A 22,926-nucleotide genomic window follows, 5' to 3' on the forward strand; every position below is an offset into this window, starting at 1 on the left:
GTAAAGTCGCATCCAACTCCTGACACTGAACATTAACCTATTTTAGCGTTTTCCTGTTTGTTCATATATTATTCTTAAGGAGCTAAACCCGGTGATTGTGTACCACATGTAGATGGAACCCATAATGATTTTTGAGTCTAAACCCATTGTAGCCTACCACACGTAGGTGGATCTTATTGATAGTGTACAAGTGGCTGAAACTCATCCCAAATATTGAAGCTTCCACCCATCTCTCAGCTTTGAACCAAGTTTCAAAAACAGGGACCTTCAATACCGTTTCAAACTTCTGTTTTTGTTTCGTTGGTTTCTTTGGCCATATCGCCATATCATATTGTCCTTCACATATTTAATGTTCAAGTAATATAGTACTCTTTTCTAATATTTCGTCAATGTTGTGTTTTGTCCTTAAAGAGCATCGCCATGTATATGTCTCTTTACTCTTCCCTTACACACATACCAGTCAAATACTCAGGGTCACTGCACACCACGTACTGAAATGGAGTTTACTTGAGACAAACAAAAATGATGAAACTGTCCAACAGTCCACACAGTTCTAGGCTTTCTAGCCAACCACATCTATCACAATTTGCAGAATAAACAAGGTGCTTATGTATGCTTTTTCATCAGCAGCGAAGTTATACCATACTGAAATGAACTTGCAACTTTTCTATATATAGCAGAACTCGGCGCCCTTCTGTTACAATTCACTTTCCCTGTTCCTTCTAGTCGTATTGCCATGGGTTCCCTGTTGGCCAGCTTCACTTTGTCTTGTTCCCTTTCATGGCTCAAGGCCACTTGATCCCCATGGTAGATATTGGTAGACTGTTAGCACAGCGTGACGTGATTGTTACCATAGTTACGACACCTCATATATTAGAAATGAGATGAAGAAATAAGTCCTAGAGTATTATAAATGGCTGAACACCTGATGAAGAAGTGAAGCCATAAGCAAGACCGAGGGAGTTGCTGTACGCACCGTTTTACTAAACATAGGAGGAAAGGCAATAGAATAGATGAAGCACACCATTTTACTAATAAGCCATTCTTTCAAAAATTAGTCAAGATTAGTTAAGTTGCTTAACTTAGGAATAGTTAGAGTTTTTCTCTTTCATCTAAACATAGTACTGTATATATTCTCCCATTCTGCTGCACAGTTTTTTGCTTACATCATATTTTTCATGGTATCAGAACAAGTCGTTTCTAAGGTTTAGTGGGATATCACATTCTTTTAAAGGAATCATTCATCTTTCATTAAATCAATAAGTTCATTTGAAGAATAGACTAGTATTTTCTTTCCATTTTCAAATCAGTGATTGTTCATTTTCTTTATTTTCATTATTGAAATCGATTGAAAAACCTACAACTATGGCTGATTCAGCTAAGTCCAGACCAACTCAGACCACAACTTCATCATAGACTAATACACAAATCACTCAAATCCCTCCCATAGCTAATCCTCAATCACCTTATTATCTACATCATATTGACCACCCAAGCTCAACAACTATTAACCCCAAACTCTCTACTAGTGATTACATTACCTGGAGCAGATCCTTTTTACTTGCCCTTTCCATCATAAACAAACTTGTGTTCATTAATGGAATCATACCAAAACTTGAAATCATAGATCCACTTTTTCTATCATGGACTTGCTGCAATAACCTTATTGTAGCTTGGTTACTAGATTTGATTTCTCAACTAGTGGTTTCAATCATATTTTATATGGATTCAGCCTTAGTAATGGAACACTCTCAAGTAGAACTTTGCTCAGCCTGATGACACTAGAATATGCAATCTTCAATATACGTTGGGGAATGTAACTCAAGGAACAAGAACTGTTGATGCATATTTCATTGAATTGAAGGGACTTTGGGAGGAAATGAAAAGCTACAGACCATTGCCTCATTGTGAATGTGGGAATTGCAACCCTATTTGTTTTAAAAGGTACTTAGACCAGCACCAAAAGGGCATGGTATTCAGGTTCTTGAATGGGTTGAATAAGTCCTTTGTAGCCATTAGGTCCTAGATTATTCTCATGGATCCCATTCTTGCACTTGACAAAGTATACAGTTTAGACTTAAGAGAAGAAAATCAGAGGAATGTGATGTTTCAAGCTCAACCAACAATTGAGTCTTCAGCTATGATGATTAATGCAAAAAGCAAAAGAAAATGGAAGAAAGATATTGTTTGCAACCACTGTGGGAAGAAAGGGCATACTAAGGATAAATGTTTCAAAATCATTGGTTTTCTAGGGGACTTCAAGTTTACAAAAGGGAAAGGAAACAACAGGAAGGGAAAAATAGTACTAAACAATGTAGCCGGAAGCTTTGAAGCAGTTACTGGGGAAGAAACTCAAACTGAGCAAGAAAAAGATTCAAATGGAATTGGTTCCATGTCTCAATTATGAATTCTTCAGCAGCAGGTAAGCGAGATAATGGGGCTTTTAAATGTGAATGATACAAATGGAAGAGATGGTAATAATATATCAACAACACCACAAATAGCCAAACACTCACTAGTAAATTCAGCATTTGCAAGTATTGTCTTAAATCATTTCTATTTCAATACTGCGAACAATTTGCCATGTAAATATGGAAATGTGGATACTAGCATGATAAAACAAGATCATTGGATAGTGGATTTAGGTGCATCAGATCTTATATGCTATACTTTAGATGTTTTTGCTCATGTTAAGTCAGTACACAATTACTTTGTTCAGCTGCCAAACAAAAAAAAAAATTCTTGTGTCACATATAGGGACTGTTAAATTAACAAATTCATTGATATTGCATAATGTCCTATGTGTCCAAAGTTTCAAATTCAATCTCATATCAGTAGGGCAAATTACAAATGATGAGAAGGCATTAGTTCTTTTTACTGACAAACATTGTGTTGTCCAGGACATATCATCATGGATAGTGATTAGGGTTGCTAAAGCCTACTAAGGACTTTACTTGATGTAAGGCAATCAAGATGACCAAGATTTCTCAAAATTCTCTTTCGAAAAGCTTGTAAAGTTTCCCAAAGTTTTCTATGTTAATATTTCAAAAACATATAACAAATGCTTTGATCTATGGCACTTTAGGTTAGGCCATACATTTGTTGAAAGCATTAATGTAATTAATCAAAGGTTTCTAGATGTGAAGTGCACAAAAGACTTACTTTGTGAAGTTTGCCATTAAGCTAAACAAAGAAAACTCCCTTTTCCAATTCATATTCAAAGTTCTCAAAAACCATTTGAGTTAATGCATATTGACATTTGGGGTCCATATGAGACACCAACATTATCTGGACAAAGATTCTTTCTCACCATTGTAAACGATTACAGTCGTTTTACTTGGATATTTTTAATGAGGAACAAATTAGATGTTTTGACGATTATTCCTTCATTTGACAAATATGTTCAAAGACAATTTAATTCATCAATTACATTTTTGAGGTCTGACAATGGTCAAGAATTCAGACTTGGTGATTTTTATTTAAAAACAAGAGTTGCTCATCAATTGTCCTGTGTAGAAACTCCATAGCAGAATGTTGTTGAAAGAAAACATCAACACATTCTATCTATGGCAAGAGCTTTTATACATCAATCAAGTGTTCCACCACATTTTTGGGGTGATGCAGTAGTTACTACAGTGCATATAATTAATAAGGTGCCAACTAGAATACTAAAAAATAGGTCACCTTATGAGTTATTATGCAACAAACCACCTTCCTATGACCATTTTAGGATATTCAGATCTTTATGCTTTGTGTCTACACTATCACATAATAGGAAGAAGCTAGACAAAAGAGCAAGTAAATGTGTTTTTCTGGGCTATCCAAACAATGTCAAAGGTTATAGAGTGTATGATCTTGATGCAAACAAGGTCCTTATATCCAGAAATGTTGTTTTTTATGAAAAAGTATTCCCATTTCAATATTCACAGCAAAGTACACAATTATCTATATTTTCTCAAGCACATGATGTGCATGTTGCTCACCAAAGTCATTTTGATACTTATTAACCTAATTTCCCTTTCCATGACGACACATCAGCTGATCCAAGTTTGTTTGAACCCGTTTCACCTTCACAAACTCAGGAAAACACCAGATTCCAATGATTTGCTATCAAATTCACCTAACACTGTCAACATGCCTACCATAGTTGAAAGTATGCATACTGATACAACCAGCAGCATTGTTCATGATAGTAATGATTTGGAAACAGTTTTGCCAATTAGGCAAAGTACAAGAATCAAGCATACTCCTAAATATCTTGATGTATATTATGCAGATTTACCTTCTAAAACAAATGCTGTCATAGCATATCCAATTTCACAACACTTATCCACTCAACATCTATCACCTGCACATAAGACATTCACCATTTTAGTTTCACAAATACAAGAACCAAATTTTTATCATAAAACCATTAGTCATTCACATTGGAAATATGCCATGAATCTTGAACTGAAAGCTATGGAAGATAATGATGCATGGAGTTTAGTTCCTAAACCTCCTAATGCTCATGTAATAGGTTGCAGGTGGGTTTACAAAGTGAAACTCAATGCTAGTGGACCAATTGAGAGATATGAGGCAAGATTGGTGGCTAAAGGCTACAATCAAGTTGTAGGTTTCGATTACTAGGAGACCTTCAGTCCTATTGCAAAGCAAACCACAGTAAGAGTATTTTTTGCATTAGCAGTAGCATACATTTGGACATTGTCACAATTAGATGTGAACAATGCTTTTTTACATGGAAACCTACAAGAAACTGTTTACATGGAGTTACCAAAGGGTTATTCCATTAAGGAGGAGTATCTTACAAGAACAAAGTTAGTGTGTAAGCTACATAAGTCACTTTATGGACTAAAACAGGCTTCGAGACAATGAAATGCCAAATTCACAACCTCCATCCAACAATATGGATTTAAACAATCGACTGTAGATTATTCCTTATTTATTATGAAGACAAAAGAGGGAGAATTTATTGCATTATTGTTGTATGTAGATGATATCTTAATTGGTAACACATCTGTTGAAGCAGCAAACAGTGTTAAAGAATTTTTGAACACACAATTCAAATTGAAAGAACTTGGTACAGTGAAATTCTTCTTGGGGTTAGAAATTGCTGAATCACCAGAGTGAATCTTTATATGCCAAAGAAAGTACATGTTAGATTTACTAGAGGAGCATGGACTCTTATGGGCTAACCTACTACTACTCCTATAGATTACAACTACAAGTTACATAAGGCTGAAGATGAAGAAAGATTAATAGAACCTACGAAATACAGGCAACTCATTGAGAAACTGCTATATCTTACATTTAGCAGGCTTGATATTTCATATGCAGTTCAAATTCTTTCCTAGTTTATGGAAAAACCATCACAAAAGCATCAGATAACAGCTTATAGAGTGTTAAAGTATTTAAAAAGTTCACCGAGACAAGGAATATTGATAAAGTCCAAATCAAATTTAAAGGTCAAAGCTTATTGTGACAGTGACTGGGTAGGATGTCCAAACACTAAAAAATCAGCCACCGGATATGAAATATTCATTGGAGATTCCCTTGTAAGTTAGAAGTAAAAGAAATAGTCAGTTGTGGCGAGAAGTTCTACAAAAGCAGAATACAAATCAATGGCCACAACTTGCTGTGAGATTATATGGGTAAAACACCTTCTGTCAAACTTTGGAGTCAAACATGAAAAGGTGGTAGAGCTATATTTAGATAGCCAATCAGCTATACACATTAGCAAAAATCCAGTTTTTCATGAGAGGACAAAATACATTGAAATGGATTACCATTTTATTTGAAAGAAGGTTATGACAGAAGAAATCAAGCCAGTATACATCTTAACAAATCTGCAGATTGAAGACATGTTTACAAAGGCTTTGCAGCCTAACCAATTTCAGAATCTGTTGAACAAGATGAACGTTGACAACATCCATCGTTTATCTTGAAGGGGAGTACTAGAAATGAGATGAAAAATAAGTCCAAGAGTACTATAAATGGCTGAACACCTGATGAAGAAGTGAAGCCATAAACAGGACAGGGGGAGCTGCTGTACACACCGTTTTACTAAACACAAGAAGAAAGGTAATAGAATAGAGGAAGCACACCATTTTACTAATAAGCCATTCTTTCAAAAATTAGTTAAGATTAGTTAAGTTGCTTAACTTAAGATTAGTTAGAGTTTTTCTCTTTCATTTGAACATTGTACTATATATATTCAGCTTGCACTGTACCTTATTTTTCTAATGAGAATGTTCCTAATATTCTCCCATCTTGCAGCATAGTCTTTTGCTTACACCATATTTTTCATCATAATGCAGGCATAGTCCAAAAATCAATCGCCAATGCCACGGAATCAAGGCACCATATCCGTTTAGTTGAACTCCAGTTTCCTTTCAAAAGAGTAAGATTACAAGAATGGCGTGAGAATATAAACATGCTATCTTCTATAAATTCTTTAGTGCAGCAAACATGATGGAAGAAGCAATGCATAAATTATTTAAGAAGCTAACACTCTAACTCAGTTGTATTATTTCAGACATGTGCCTGTATTACACCAGCAAAATTGCTAGCAAGTTTCAATTTCCAAGGATTGTGTTCCAAGGATTTTGCTGCTTTTGTCTCCTTTGTTTGCACAATATACACTCCTCCAAGATACTTGAGAGCATAACTTCTGATTTTGAATATTTCACCATGTCAGGCTTGTCTAACACGGTTGAATTTACTAAAGTTAAGTTACCACTTAACTACGAAGAAACCTAGATGAAAAGTTTTGAACCAATAGGAGAAGTTGACCCAGCATCTTAGGGGGTTGTCATAAATACTTTTGAAAAGTTGGAGTCATCATATGTCAAAGAATACAGGAAAGTAAGAAAAGACAAAGCCTAATGCATTAGTCCAATTTCTCGAGCCATAAAAAAGAGCAGGATAAGGCTCAAAAGGGTAACACAGCTTCAATTAATGAGCACCAATGTTTAAGAGGCTTGATTCTCAAGAACCGAGCTTTGTAGTTTATGCTTGTCTTGGAAGTAGTTGGTGTATTTTAAAATAGAAGGTTGTCTCAAATAATGAAAAGCTATCTTAGCTTAAACGTTATGTCACATAAAATAACATAGTGTGACTATTAGATTGTAGGTAGGTTTTTCATGTAAATAGTTATATCTCTTGGTAAAGTGACATATTGAAAATCACCTCTAAATCCAAAGGTTATAAGACAATTGAAAAAACATCACAACTTAAAAGTTTGAATATGAAAAGTTATCTTTTCATATTGCAGTTCAAAGATTATGTCTTATGGAATGAATGGTTGTCTTTGCATTAGGTGATTATTGAAACAATATTTTTATCCAAGGATTGTATCTTGCAAAATGCAAAGGTATTTTTAAGACAAAAAAGTGCCTTGATGAAAGGGTTGTGTCCTTGAAAAGAGACAATTCTAAGCCTATATAAGGACTTGTTATCAACTATATTGACACACCAAAAACAAATAAGATAAAGAGTAAAAAAATCAAGAGCATTACAAATGTTATATTATGAAATTAAACATAAACACTTAAGTTCCCATCATTTATCAAAAGAATCCAAATTCCTTATAATATACTTGTTACAGAAAGTAGGCTCTAAAGCCAAAGAACTTTGCAAACCCTCAGATGTATTTAGCGGTCTGTTTTTATAAACTGCAAAGATGAAATTAGACATTGGTTTTATTGTATCTTTAAAGCTATATGCATAATTTCCTTTTTTACATACTGAGTGGTGGGGGCAAAATAAATATTAAAGATAATGTCTATGAAGTGGATTGCCTTGAAGTCAAATTTGTCGGTTCCTTGAATTCCATCTAAATGCCATTTGCGCCAACAATTTTAAGACTTATGTTTCATGGTGTTGGAATTCAATGGCTTCCCTAAAAAAGATATACCAATTCATTGGCAAAAGATGGACTAATTTGATGGTGACAAGGAAAGTGACAAAATGGTTCCTCATCAGATTACGAGTTAAGTTTTCTTTCCTTACTTGATATGTATGATATTGTATTTGGTATGCATGGAAAACGTATATTGGTTAGAATAAAGGACTTCGTTATATTCATATATAATCTTGATATGGATAAGGTTATTGTTATATCTTTTATAATTGACATACTTCTTCCATCATGGAGAAACACTGAGAAAACTTTAAAGCATAAGAAAGAAAATATGTCTCTTGAGAATCTTGGTAATCATCTTCGAAATAAAAAAAGATTGTCGTAACCAAGATGAAGTCATAAATGAGATGAGAAAGATAAAGATCCTAAAGTAAACCATCTTGAGTTGATGAAGGTCCATGTGATGGAAGACATAAGACGTGGGCATGTAACATTCCTATTATACGTTAAGGTATAATGATGTTAGTATCTAAATACCATCAAAGTCCATGTGATAGGTGGGCATGTGACATTCTTATTATACATTAAGGTATAATGATGTCAATATGTAAATACCATCAAGGTCCATGTGATAGGTGCGCATGTCACATTCTTATTATACATGAAGATAAAATGGTGTCAATATGTAAATTTAACATTTTGGTATATGGTGCATTCCTATTTTATCATCGAAGGCATAATGGTGCAATATAGATATTCAATATCTTTGACATGGCATCCTATCGTGCAATAAAGGTCCAATGGTACTTGTGTGAACATATACCTTGATGTGTTAATTTGACATTTTGATTATACAATAAGGTATAATGGTGGTGTGAATTGAGAAAAAAGGGAATGCGTGTAAGCTTGTAAAGCCTTTGTATGGATTAGAACAAGCACTTAAACAATGGTATGAAAGATTGATGACGTTATACTAGCTAATGGTTACAAGATCAATCAATCTAACAAATGTGTCTATAGTAAGTTCTAATTGTCATCGTTAATTTGTGAATATGTGGATGACATGTTAACCTTAGTACCAAATTTAGAACAAGTGGAAGACACAAAATGGTTCTTGTCAAAGAATTTTGACATAAAAGATTTGGGTGTAGTGGATGTTATTCTTGGTATAAGAATAATGAAAGATAATAATAGCCTAACATTGTCTCAATCTCATTACATTCAAAGGATTGTAGTGAAGTATGGTAAGTTAGATTGTACGTTAATATTTACACTTTATGATTCTAATATAAGGTTAGTACCTAACAAAGAAAAGCTAATAGCACAAAATGAATATGTAAGGGTGATTGGATGCCTAATATATGCAATGATGTGTACAAGGATAGATATTGCATTTGTGGTTGGGATGCTAAGTAGGTTTACAAGTAATCCCAGTAAAGAACACTAATATGTTGTTCATAGAGAACTAAGGTACTTAAAGAATACAATGAATTATGGCATTTGTTATTAAGGTTTTCCTTCGGTTTTAGATGGGTATAAAGATGCTAGTTAGAAATAAAATAAAATGGATCATACCTCTATGACTGGTTGGATTTTTACAATTGGTAGGGGTGTTGTTTCTTTGGATTCTAAGAAACAATCTTGTCAAACAGACTCCATTATGATAGTTGAATTTATAGCCTTAGCATCTACCACCAAAGAAGTGGATTAGTTAAGAGATTTACTCTATGAAATTCCGTTGTGGCCTGAACCAAAGGCATCAATCTTGATATATTGTGACTATTAAGCAATGCGATCAAAGGCATATAATCAAGCATACAATGAAAAAAGTTAATATATTGGACTTCGACATAGCATCATAAGACAAATAATCAGTGATGGTATAGTCATTATAAGTTATGTGAAAATTTAGCGGATCCGTTCACCAAAAGTTGAAAAAAAGACTTGGTAATGAAGACCTCAAGAGGGATGGGTCTAAAGATTACGTTAGATTGAATAAATACTCAAGAAATCAATTCAATAAGAAATAAAACACATCAGGTATAAATATACCCAAGCATCAATGCGAAAAGAATGAAAAAAAAAAACAAAAGAAGAAAACTAAGAAGAAACAATTGGCATAGGAGAGAAAACAATTTTGAGTTCTTGGGCTCTTAGGTTTTGATTTCTTTCTAGATCTAAAAGGATGGGTTTAATTTATAAAAAACTTTTTTGATTAAAGAAACAAGGGAATTGAGAGGATTTAAGGAGTGAGGTTGTCTTTTAAAGAGGTAAGCTCTCACTTAAAAAGAGAGTGAAGAAGTTAGAAATAAGGAAAAGAAGGGAAGAAAAGCTTTTATATCAAAAGCAAAACTAAGGGAGAGATTTGTGCACTGAATCTAATTGATCTGACCCACGCTTGGTATTTAAGCATGCCTGAACTCATTTGGGTAACCTTGACCCATTAATTGGTTTTTTCTTTAGAATGTTTGGTCCAACTAGATGAGTTTTCTTTTTATTTCTTTTTATATTGAAATTAATTTAATTAATATTTTTTAACATTTAAATTAAAGTATTTTCTTAATTTAATAACTTTTGAACTATTTGCTTTTATGATTCTAATTTTTATTTTTATTGTTTTGGTCATTTAAAAATTAGAAGTTTACATAACTTTAGGAAATTTTCCAATGATGAAATCTCAAAGATCTCAATAGAGGTAGTTCTTAGGAATTTCTAAGTGAGAAAATCTTCCAAAATTATGCCATAAGAGCTTAGAGAATTTGACCTTTAAAAAAAAAGAGTTTGGAGATTTTGAAACATTTTTTATACCAAGGATTTACATAAATATTTAAATAAAGGAAAAAAGGATAAAAAACTATAGAATTAAATAATTAAATTCTCCAATGATGGAATCTCAAGGATACCAAAAAAGGTGGCTTCTTGAGAATTTCTAGGTGAGAAAATCTTCCAAAATTATGCCATAAGAGTTTGAAGATTTTGGAAAATTTTTAATACTATGAATATTTATTTATTTATTTTGATAAACTAATAGAAAACGTAAATTATAAACATAGAAAATGGGTAAAAGAAATAAAATTGAATATTGAACTAAATTTGATTTAATAAGACTTAAAAGACACATAATTAATTCGATACCAATTAAATAGGTGTTGTGAGGGTGCTAATACCTTCCTCACATGTAACCGTACTCTTCAACCTAAGTCTGTTTTATAGACTAGAACTTATTCTTTTTAATGAACCTAAATCATGCTTAGGAGTTGATTAGGAAAAATAGATTTATCTAGGTGGTCAATCGCACCTAAACAAAAAAGATTAATGGTGACTCTTTTTAAGTCGAATTGTTGCTTTTTAAGACTCACTCGTTATCAATTACACATCTTTGCACTTGATTCCACTTAAGAAGAAAAAAAAAAACAACGTAAATAAGTAAGAAGAGGAGGAAAGAGATATAGTTGCTACCACTCTTCTTGCTTCTACTTGTCAAAAAAGGAAAAATCGTGTCTTAAAGAAGTGCATTTATTCTTTGCTACTTCTTGTTTTTTTATTTTGTGTCATTGGTGTATTTATTTCCTCATTTTGATCTTTAGTCTTTTCTTTTTATGATTATAAATGTAGAGGTCAACTTAGCCAAAGAATAAGAAACTTCCAAAGCTAAGACTAAGGAAGAATAATGTGACTTTAACTGTGATGATGAATTGAGTGACAATTCTATTGATATGGATGATGCTTAAGTTAAGGATGCTGCTACTTCTTCTAGAGCACAAGGTGTATTGATATATAGAATGCTTTCATGATCTAATTGATGTGGATGCTTTTCTTGCTTCTCATTTCAAAAAAAAAAAAAAGAATATAGATCAAGTAAAAAAAATATTATAATGCCACTCAAGCTAAGATTGTTCCAAAGAATACTAAAACTAAGATTGTTTTATTTCACTAGTTACTCAAGTTTTCCAAGTGCAGTCAATACTCATCAAACATCCTTTGGACGCAACATTTATCTACTCCTTCTCATCATGAGACTCTTGTATATCTAACATTCTTTCTTTGAAGTGTTGGATGTATTCCATGAGATCTTCTTTAACTTTTGATGCTCTCTTCCCAATCAATGAATGTAACCTTTTCATGGGTAGAGAAACATCTTAGACATATGACTCCAAGATTCCATAGAACTAGAGGTAAGATTGACATACGATGTATAAGCCTTTTGAAAGAGATAGTTGGAAAATTCTTTCAACTTCAAGTCATTATCTAATCTCACAACTTTGAGAGTTTTTATAAACTTCATAACATGCTCATTAACATCCTCGGTCTTACCAATGAATTTCTTGAACTTGAGATTGGTTAGTCCTTATGGTATGACTTAGTATCCACACTAGTTGGATATGGCAGCTTAAGATCAAACTTGAAAAAGTTCAAGCTCTTATCCTTCTGATTGAATAGGCTTTGGAGCTATTCTTTTTTCACAAAATCTTTAGTGGTGGCTGGTAAGATTACTAGAATAAAAGTGATTGGTAGAATTATCACAGAGGCATTGATTGTGTTGGGATTTCCAGTGGCTACCGTATCAACAATATTTTCTCTTCCACTCCCACTTGTATTTACAACGTAGGAGTAACTCTATTTAACACATTTTTATTACTATTAAGGTGTGTGGGTTGAGCTTGAGAAGTGACGATAGTAACGGATACAAGTTGGGATATCATCTCTATTATTCGCTTGTTGTTATCCTTCAATGTTTGCATCCTCTCTTGAGAAGTTTAGATAATTTTCATCAAGGCTTAGATATAAGTAGGAAAAGGTGCATTTTGATTGCTAGTGAAATTGTCCATCTCTTTGAGTAGTGCAAGGTTTTTCCAATGAAATTTTAACTTATTGCAAACGCTCATCCCTAATAGAGTTGCTGAAATGTAAAAGGGTTCTTGTGATAGAGAGAAATAGTGTTGTAAATAAGTAAAAAAGATGTGCTAAACATGACAAATATGAAGACTAGAGCAACCCTTAAAGTATTGGATGTCGTGGCAAGTTATGATGAACAAAGTGTAAAGAATAGGTAAGTAATAAAGTAAGGTGGAGAGTATGGAAGGAAGTAGAAAAGTAGCAGAGTAAAGTGGAGAATAGCACAGAGAATGGGTAAGTAGAAGAGAATTTGAGAAAAAGTATTTAGAGAGATAAGGAGTTTTTTCCTTTTTCTTTTTTGAAAGGCTAGAGATTGGGAGTTAAATGTGAGTCTATTTGCTATTGCCAAAGAAATCTTTTTTTTTTATCCCTAAATAAACTGTCAAAGCTTTATATATAGAGCAGAAAAAATAGTTACTCAGGAACATACTTTAATGCACATAATGAGTACCAGTCACTCAAAAGAGCTTTGATGTACATATTGAGTTATAGTTACTAAAATGCCATTATGTAACCATTGAGAGTATGGGGCTTTTCTAACGGACATCATTGGTGGGGTAATAAATCTTGTTCTTGAGTAATAAAGAAAAGGTAAAAATGAAGTAAGAAAAGTACTACTTTCGGAAAAAGTTAAAAGGAAAATATGGCAATATGACAGTATATTAATTATTGACCTGACTTAATATTTATATAGCAATTAAGCAATATAAGCACTGACACACTTGCACATGCGCTGTCATAGAGAATATATGAGACCCCATGATCATCAGATTCCAATAGTTTTAGTGCATTTTTTTGTTTGGGGGTTTAACAGCGGCCATTGCCTCCCATAGTCCCATTTTGAAATTGCAATTGGCTAAGAAACTTCAGCACTATAGAAGCATTTGCTCATGCTTGCCGCCCACCTGTCCTGCTGCACATGCCAAGCTTACCGTTGAATATTATAACGTTTCTGGTAATGGTAAGAAGGAAAACTGAAAGAACGGATTTTCTTTTTTAATTTAATTGGTTATTTTGCTCCATTTATTCGCTTTTTATGGTTGCAGCCTTGTCATTGGAAAGAAAATTCTTCACCCCTTCCCATTTTTCATTCCCATAAAAAATAGCCTTAAATTCTGACGTTCCCATTACTACTTTCAAGTGCTGATATATAGATATGTATGTGTACGCATGTGTATTATATCAAAGTAGCTAGTTGGTGAAAGTGTTACAATTAAAAATATATAGGTCATATGCTGTACAAATAATTTATTTCTATGCAATGGCAGAAGAAGCATGCAACCATAAAAAAAAAAATTGAATGAAGCCCCGACCAAGCTGATCAAGTCAGAAAGGGACTATCTATATATTTCAGATTAAAGACTAGCATAATCAGTTTCTCCATTACCCCAATTTCACCATGGATTTAAAATTAGATCAGCTTCATTTTGTTTTGATACCCTTAATGTCCCCTGGCCACCTTTTACCGATGACAGACAGGGCAAGACTGTTGGCAGAGCATGGCGTGATTGCTTCGATTGTCACCACACCCCTTAATACCATAAGATTCAAGTCGACCATTGAACATGCTGTTGAGTCTGGTCTCCACATTCGACTTCTCCAACTCAAAATTCCATCAGATCCGGTTGGCTAGCTTGCCAGAGGGGTCTGAAAACATGGACCAGCTTCCTACCCGTGACTTGGTCAAGAAGTTTTTCAAGGCTGCTAGCATGCTAAAACAACCGTTTGAGCAACTCTTCAATGAATTACAATCCCGACCTAGCTGCATCATACCTGGTAAGAATCTACCTTGGACAGTTGACACTGCTCTCAAGTTTAACGTTCCAAGGATTTTCCTTGATGGAATGGGGTTGCTTTTCTTTCTCCTGTACTCATAATTTAGAGGCTTCTAAGGTGCATGAAACTATGTCTAAGTTTGAGTCCTTTTTGGTGCCTGGCTTGCCTCATCGAATGGAATTAACAAAAGCTCAGTTGCCTGAAAACCTCAATCCTGGCTCAAATGATTTGACAAATATGCGTGGTAACATTAGAGCAGTTGAACTAATAGCTGACGGAATTGTGGTCATTACTTTTGAAGAACTGGAGAGTGAATATGTCAAAGAATATAAAATAGTTAAAGGAGACAACGTTTGGTGTATTGGCCCGCTTTCAGCTTGCAACAAGTTGAATTCAGACAAAGCCGAGAGAGGTCAAAAGGCCTCAATAGATGACAACCAGTGCTTGAAGCCCTGGCTTGACTCAAAGAAACCTGTCTCAGTAATTATGCCTGTCTTGGTAGCATATCTGGCCGCGCAACTTGGCAACTCGTGGAGCTTGTTTTAGGCCTGGAAGCGTCAAACCAGGCATTTATATGGGTTATAAGAGGAGGCAAAAAATCAGATGGATTAGAGAAGTGGATTGCAGAGGAAGGTTTTAAAGAGAATGTTAAAGATAGAGGACTTATAATCCGTGGCTGGGCACCTCAAATATGGATCTTGTCTCATCCTGCAATTGGAGGGTTCTTAATGTTATTGTTAATTCACAACAGAAGTATCAAGCACGCAAAGAAGAAAAGTAAAGACAATGAAAAGAGAGGAACTTGGTTAATATCGATCATACCATTAACTGAAGAAAGATACATAACTATATACATGAGATGCATGATTAAAACTTGTACAAAATCACCAAGTGTTTAACATAACATTAAGGTAAGCATGAAATGCTTACACTTTCAAAGGACATGTAGCAGCAACAAGGACTCATGCTTATCAAGCCAATACAACAAAGCAAAATGGACACTTGTCCAATACTTAGTTAAACAAAAATAACACTCAAGCTAGTTTTCATCTCAATACTCGTTTTAAACACTAGCTTGATGAACATTTAATTTGCTTCTTAGTTCCTCAAACCTGGACAAGTGCAGAGGTTTAGTTAGAATGTCTGCAAGTTGATCACTGGAACTACAATGTTGAATGGATATCTCTTGATTCTTCTCAACTTCTCTCAAGGCATGGTATTTGACCTTGTTATGTTTTGTTCTGCTATGAAAAACAGGATTTTTCACCATAGCAATAGCAGACTTGTTGTCCACATACAGTTTGTGTTGGGTGAGGGCTGATCATGCATCAAATGCAAATAAAACGCAGCGAAAATAAATTTAAAAATTAAATTTATGCCTCACCCTCCTAGGATCTCTTTCATGCTAAATTGAGTACAAAAGTAAATGAAAATAAAATTATGTGATCATATCACTTTACCTAAATAACAAAGGTTGATGAATTCTTTGTTAAATCACTAAATCAGCCTTCAAAAAGTTCAACCACCTCAGCCCGGTTGTTGCAAACCAAAGTTGTCCAAGGAATCCTTATGCAGCCTCTAATGGTGATCCACACCAATGAATAAGAAAAATCCTTCTGTAAGGATTGGAAGTGCTTAACCTTGACAATGTGCTAGTAAAGATGAGTTTCATAAACTCAAAATCCACACAAAATTGTGGGGCTGAACACACAAAAAAAAAATGAAATGAATGAAAAACTATTTTTCTTCACACAATGAACGACAAGACAAAAAAATTTCTAATGTGCCGTTCACTTTTTTTTTTCTTTTCAGCCGTTTTCCACTCTCTTATTTGGAGGCTATAGCAAGGTATTTATACCTTGGATTAATTTTAAACCCTAATTACAAAACTATTTTGTAATTGCCAATTAATCGAATAATTTGATTAAATAATTTAATTAAGTCCTTAAGAAGCCCAATTAACGTAATTGTTTAATTTAATCAATTAGGCCCAATAACTTAATTAAACAATTTACTTAATTAAGCCCAACAATTTAATTAAATAATTTTAATTAACTAGGCCTAATGACTTAATTAAACAAATTTAATTAATTAGGCCCAATAACTTAATTGTTTAATTTAATTAATTAGGCCAAATAACTTAATTAAATAATTTAATTAATTAGGCCCAATGATTCAATTAAACAATTTAGTTAATTAGGCACAACTTAATTAAATAATTTTAATCAAGTGCTTGAGAAGCTCATAACTTCTATTTTGATTAAGTCCAACTTAATCACCTCTCCCATTTTATTTTCAACATTCATTTTAGGCGTGTGACCCATTAAGCTTCTAACATATTGGCAATGAACTCAACATATAATTCTTAAGCTAAACTTAGAATTAGATAAATTTAAACTACTTTAAATTTATCATTAATCAAGTTAACTACCTAGAGTTCATAGACCAAGATTGGGATCTAGCAATTCATCATGGCCACCCAAATGTTAGAAGAATCAAGATGGTTTGACTCAACCTTTCAGTGATCAACCTTTCAGTATAATTCATTCCCTCATCATATATCCCGGAGATGATAAGAGCATGGTGCAGTGTCTACTCTTATTGATCTCCATATTCATTCTTAAAGTTTGATCATCAGCTTTATAAAGACTTATGAAATTTCTTTCATAATCTTCAATTCGCCTTAGCCAATGACTTCAATAAGCTAATATCAACCAAGAACAGCTAGGATATGTCCCCTACATCACTTGGGGTGATGATTCTTATCTTGACCACTCATTTGCCTTCACATGCTTCATGCTATACCCAAAAGCATCTTATTTTGGCATCCTTGGTTAGGCACTCGTAGAGATAAAATCAAATCATAACACTCCACACATAAGACAACCTGGTGTCTCAAGTCTAGGGAGTATTTACACAACTGACACATGAGAAGTATTGCATAGACACTTGAGTGAAATACCAAATACACTTCTCATGGCGGGTCACGTTCAGTGAACTTGCTCTCCTAGGCAAGCACCTACATTCTAGTTTCAAGTATCTCTATACTTTAACCTATGAGATCAGTTGCTTACTTCTCAAGTAAGAAACATAGAATGTACCAGTTTCTAAGTATCATTGATGTCTAGTCTCAATGATACATTGACCAAGAATATTTTGAGATTACGCTTTGATGCATAAGGATCTCATAACTGCAACCCATTACAGTTCCCTAGCAAGGCATAGTAATCTCATGGACTTCATCCAATTAGATTTATAACTTGTTATAATTGATGTCTTATTGATGAAGGAAAACCTTTAATCATTCAACATGAATGATGTTGTTGTATGATTGGAATCAAGCCTTAACCAATCCCAATTGGCTACAAGGCTCATCCCAATAGTTTGACTAGAGGCACATGAAGAAAACCAAGATCAATTAAAATTTTCTTCACTTAGATGGCTTGATTTGGAGCTATAGCTGCCTCTATATACTCTGCTTCTGTAGAGGATTGAGCAATAGTCTCTTGCTTATTTGAATTCCAACAGAAGACACCATTTCCAAGTGTAAACACATATCCATAAGTACTTTTGTAATCATCCACACATCTTGCCCAGTCATTATCTGAGAAACCAACTAATGCAATTGACTTTGCATCAGAATTAGTGAATTGAAGACCAAGATTAGCAGTACCTCTTAAATATATAAGCATTTTTTTAGCCGTTAAAAAAAGCTCAGTGGTAGGAACTTGCATGAATCTAGACAGATAATTCATAGCAAACATCAAGTCAGGCCTTGAAGCACAAATTTACAGCAGTGATCCTATCAAGCTTCTAAATGCTAAAGGATTTTCAAGTATAGATCCCTTATTAACTAACAGCTTCTCATGAGTAACAAGTAGAGCTCCTACAGTTTTGCAACCTAACATTTTAAACTTGTCCAGAACTTCACCCATGTAATTTGATTGAAATATATAAATTCTTGTATTACGTTGAAGAATCTGTAATCCAAAAAATAGCTCATCTGTCCAAGATCAGTCATTCTAAATCTGTTTTGCGTTTCAAACTTAAGTTTTGTAATTATTTGATCATCTTCTCCTACAACAACATGTCATCAACATATAATGAGATAATCAAAGGATTTTGATCACTAGTTTTTTGTATATACAAGGTAGCTTGATTACTGCTCTTTTAAAATCCTTGACTCTTCAAATAGTCATCAAACTTGCAGTACCAGGCACGTGGTGCCTGCTTCAAACCATAAAGAGCCTTATGAAGTTTGTATACCTTGTCTCTACTAGGCTCAATTTTAAAACCATGAGGTTGCTTAATGAAAATTTCTTCCTGCAAATCACGATTTAAGAAAGCAGATTTAATGTCTAAATGGAATATATTCCATTTAAACTTAGCTGACAATGCTATCAGCAATCGAATGGTATCCATTCTGGCAATTGGTACAAATGTTTCATGATAGTCTACATTAGGCAATTGAGCAAAGCCTTTGACAAAAAGCCTTGCTTTATGCTTGTTCAAAGAACCATCAGAATTCAATTTCTTTTAAACACCTATTTCACTCCAAGAACATGATGATGCTTAGGCCTATCTACTGAGATCCATGTCTTGTTAAGATTTATCATCTTCACTTCCTCTTTCATAGCTTCTTTCCATTATGGGAATGTAACAGCTTCTTCAAGTGTAGCAGGCTCAGATACTGCTACATTACAGCTTTCATAAATATCTTGTAACAGTCGGGTACCTCTCACAGAAGGTTCATTTACAATCTGTTCTATATCAAGCATCTCATCACTACTTACAAGTTGAAGATCAACATTTTCATCTAAAATTTTGGTATACTGCACTTGCTTGTGCTCTCAGTTCTAGTATGCTCTTTCATCAAATGCTACATGTCTGCTAACAGAGACTTTACTAGACTCAATTTGATAAACTTTATAAGCTTTAGATTGTTGGCTGTAACCAATAAAAATTCCCATATTTGCCTTGGGCTATAGCTTATCTCTAAGTTTTTCAAGAACATGAAGATAACAAATGGATCCAAAGATCCTTAAATGATTCATAGAAGGCTTGATGTTATGCCAAGCTTCATAGGGAGTTTTGTTATTCACAGCTTGAGTGATCAAGGTATTTTGCAAATAAACTTAGTGTGAGCTGCTTCAGCCTAAAGCTTTTATGAAGCATCTTTTTAAATAGAAGACACTTGGACATCTCAACGATTATTTTGTTCTTCCTCTCACCGACATCATTCTGTTCAGGACAATATGGAGTTGTTAACTAATGATGAATACCCTCATTCTCTAATTAGCTTGTGAACTCTGAAGAAGTATATTCTCCTCCATTATCTGTCCTTAATGTCTTGATCTTGCAACTAAATTCATTCTCAACTCTAGCTTTGAATTTCTGAAACACTGAGAACACTTCTGACTTATGCTATATGAAATAAATTCAGGTCATTCTAGACATATCAGTAATAAAAATAACAAAGTATTTACTTTCATTTAAAAAAGGATCACTCATAGGTCTAGCAACATCAGAATGAGCTAAGTTCAATTTGTTCACTGCTCTATTCAAAATTGACTTGGGAAAAGACTTTCTAGTCAACTTACCATATTGACAGGAGCTGCAAATAGGACCATTTCCATGCAATTTAGGAAGATCTAATAAAAAACCAGAGGCAATTGCTTGCAGTAAAGACTTATAATTGCAATGGCCTAGCCTTTTGTGCCATAAATAGGTTTGTTTTGATGAAGATTCTATTGCAGACAAACACATATTTCCCCATTTAACAGGAAAATAGTTTCTCACCATAGGAATAACCATCATGTAGACACTAGAAGGTTCATAAACTGTGCAAGCATTATTTTTGAATACCAACATAAAGTCATCATCAACTAACTAGCCAACACTCAATAAATTTTGAGCTATTTCAAGAACCAAAAGCACATTTAGAACATACCTGGTGCCTAAAGTAGTTTGGATTGCAACTGTTCCTTTCCTTATAGCATTTAGTATAAAGTTATTTCCAATTTTAACTGAAGAACAGTGATCAGTATCAAGTTCAGATAATAACTCAACCTTTGAAGTCATATGATTAAAACATGCACTATTAAGAAACCACTGGTTTTTATCTACTAAATTAGAACTTCAATAACCATGAACAAGACTTCCTCTACAACTTCAGCTTTCTTAACTTGTTTTGCAATCTGAGGCTTTTTATCTGCAACCTCAGCTTTATTCTTTCAGACTTTTTCTACATCTCATTGCTGCTTACATGCATTACATTTGACCCCAAGTCTGAACTAGCAATAAGCTTTAAAATGGCTTCTCTTCTTACAATAAGAACATACTGGAAACTTGCCTCTTTTATTTTGAAACATTCCATTAGCTATACTAGCTTTGTCATTTTCTTTGTTTTCATTTGAATTCTTTTTAAATGAAGGATCAGCAAGAGCTTTACCTTTTGCATGAGCTGCCAACGCATGATCAGCTTTTTCATCTTTTCTTGTTGCCTTCCTTTGTTCATCAACTTCCAAAGCACTCACAAAGTCTGATATTGAAAGTTCTGAGATGTCCTTTACTTACTCTAGAGAAGTAATTATGGAATCGAACCTCTCTAATAAGCTGAACATAATCTTCTCTACCACCTTTAAGTTAATAAGAGAGTCTCCCATAAGTCTAATTGGTTTACCAATTTCATCAAATCTTCAACAAATGCACCTACTCTCTAGTTCTCTTCATTCACAAAAGCTTATATTTCTTTCTGAGATTTTGCAAACGCACCTGTTTGCTTCTTGCAAACCCCAAAAACTTTTCTCAAGCTTACTCTAAGCCTAGTTTGCAGTCTCACATCTCATTATTCTGTTAAAAATTGATTCAAACACAGCTGAATGTATGAAAGATAGAGCTCTATATCTCTTTGTAATGTTTTCTTCATGTTACTTCACTTGTGCCTACATAGCATTCTCCTTCAGCACTGGTAATTCAGTCTCAAACTTAACAGCATTCCAAAGATTAACACCTTTGAGAAATGCTTTCATTTTTACAACCCAAACAACATAGTTTGAACCATCGAAAGAAGGTGGTGATTGCTGTGTAACATTTGAGGTTGAAGTTGACATTGTTTGAAAAGAAGTTGGGTTATGGTAGAAGAAAGATGAGATTTTAAGATTGTTTGTAAGTATTTTAAGTGACTCAAGGATCGATTATGAGCACTAATACCATGTTATTGTTAATTCACAATAGAAGTATCAAGCATGCAAAGAAGAAAAGTAAAGACATGGAAAATAGAGGAACTTGGTTAATATTGATCATACCATTAACTGAAGAAAGATACATAAATATATACATGAAATGCATGATTAACACTTGTACAAAATCACCAAGTGTTTAACATAACATTAAGGTAAGCATGCAATGCTTACACGTTCAAAGGACATGTAGCAGCAAAAAGGACTCTTGCTTATCAAACTAGTACAACAAAGCAAAATGGACCCTTGTCCAATACTTAGTTAAACAAAAATAACACTCAAGCTAGATTTTTTCTCAACACTTAACACAGTGTGGATGGAATTCAACCATGGAAGGCATCTGTGCTAGTGTGCCAATAGCAGCTTGCCCGTTGTTTGCCGAGTAATTTCTCAACGAGAAGTTGGTTGTGGAGGTGTTGGGAATTGGCGCAAGTGTGGGAGTCGAGGCTGCAGTGACATGGGGAATGGAGGATAAGTTTGGTTTATTGATGAAAAGGAAACAAATAAAGCAGGCTATAGACAAGGTGATGGACAAAGGCAACGAAGGAGAGGAAAGAAGACAAAGAGCAAAAGAGTTCGGGAAGAGAGCAACTAAGGCTATTGAGGAAGGTGGATCATCTTATGAGAACATGGAAATGTTAATCAAATTTGTTCTTGAACGAACAAGAGGTGGCCAAACTAGTTCTTGAGCAAGATGAAAATTAAGATAAACATTTCTTAGTTAGGGTCATACCTTTTCTTTTCCTTGTTTAAAAGAAGGCTTGTATGAAGTCAAATAAAAAGCTATAGTACTACTTTCATAACTAAATTTCTTAAATAATTCAATCAACTCTTTTGCTCTGTAACATCGTTAATTTTAATTTATAATTTTTGTACCTAATTCGGCCCTTCAATTAATTAAACCTAATTGTGTGATTGAACATAATTGATTGATTTTAAATTAAAAAATATTTTTAAAAATATTTTAATATTCAACGTCAATTTCAGATTTAATTTAAACAGGCAAAGACTTTGGTGACCTACTATACCTCTTTTCTCATGATGTGAACACTTATTTTAACTGATATTGCGAGGGGGCGGCCTGGGTACATCTTGAGCAGCCTGTCCAACCTCTTCCAGTTCCACAATGGCCCACTGCTGCTTTCCAATTAT

General features: G+C 33.9%; 2 pseudogenes; both read left to right on the forward strand.

Annotated features, from left to right (window-relative positions):
* The first annotated feature begins 389 nt into the window (after positions 1–389).
* On the forward strand, positions 390–7,048 carry LOC108661907 (UDP-glycosyltransferase 73C25 pseudogene; annotated as a pseudogene).
* A 7,108-nt stretch (positions 7,049–14,156) lies between these two features.
* Positions 14,157–22,463, forward strand: LOC18598079 (UDP-glycosyltransferase 73C3-like; annotated as a pseudogene).
* The last annotated feature ends 463 nt before the right edge of the window (positions 22,464–22,926 follow it).

This window comes from Theobroma cacao, chromosome 5 (genome assembly GCF_053813885.1).
Source record: "Theobroma cacao isolate CCN51 chromosome 5, ASM5381388v1, whole genome shotgun sequence".
NCBI lineage: Eukaryota > Viridiplantae > Streptophyta > Magnoliopsida > Malvales > Malvaceae > Theobroma > Theobroma cacao.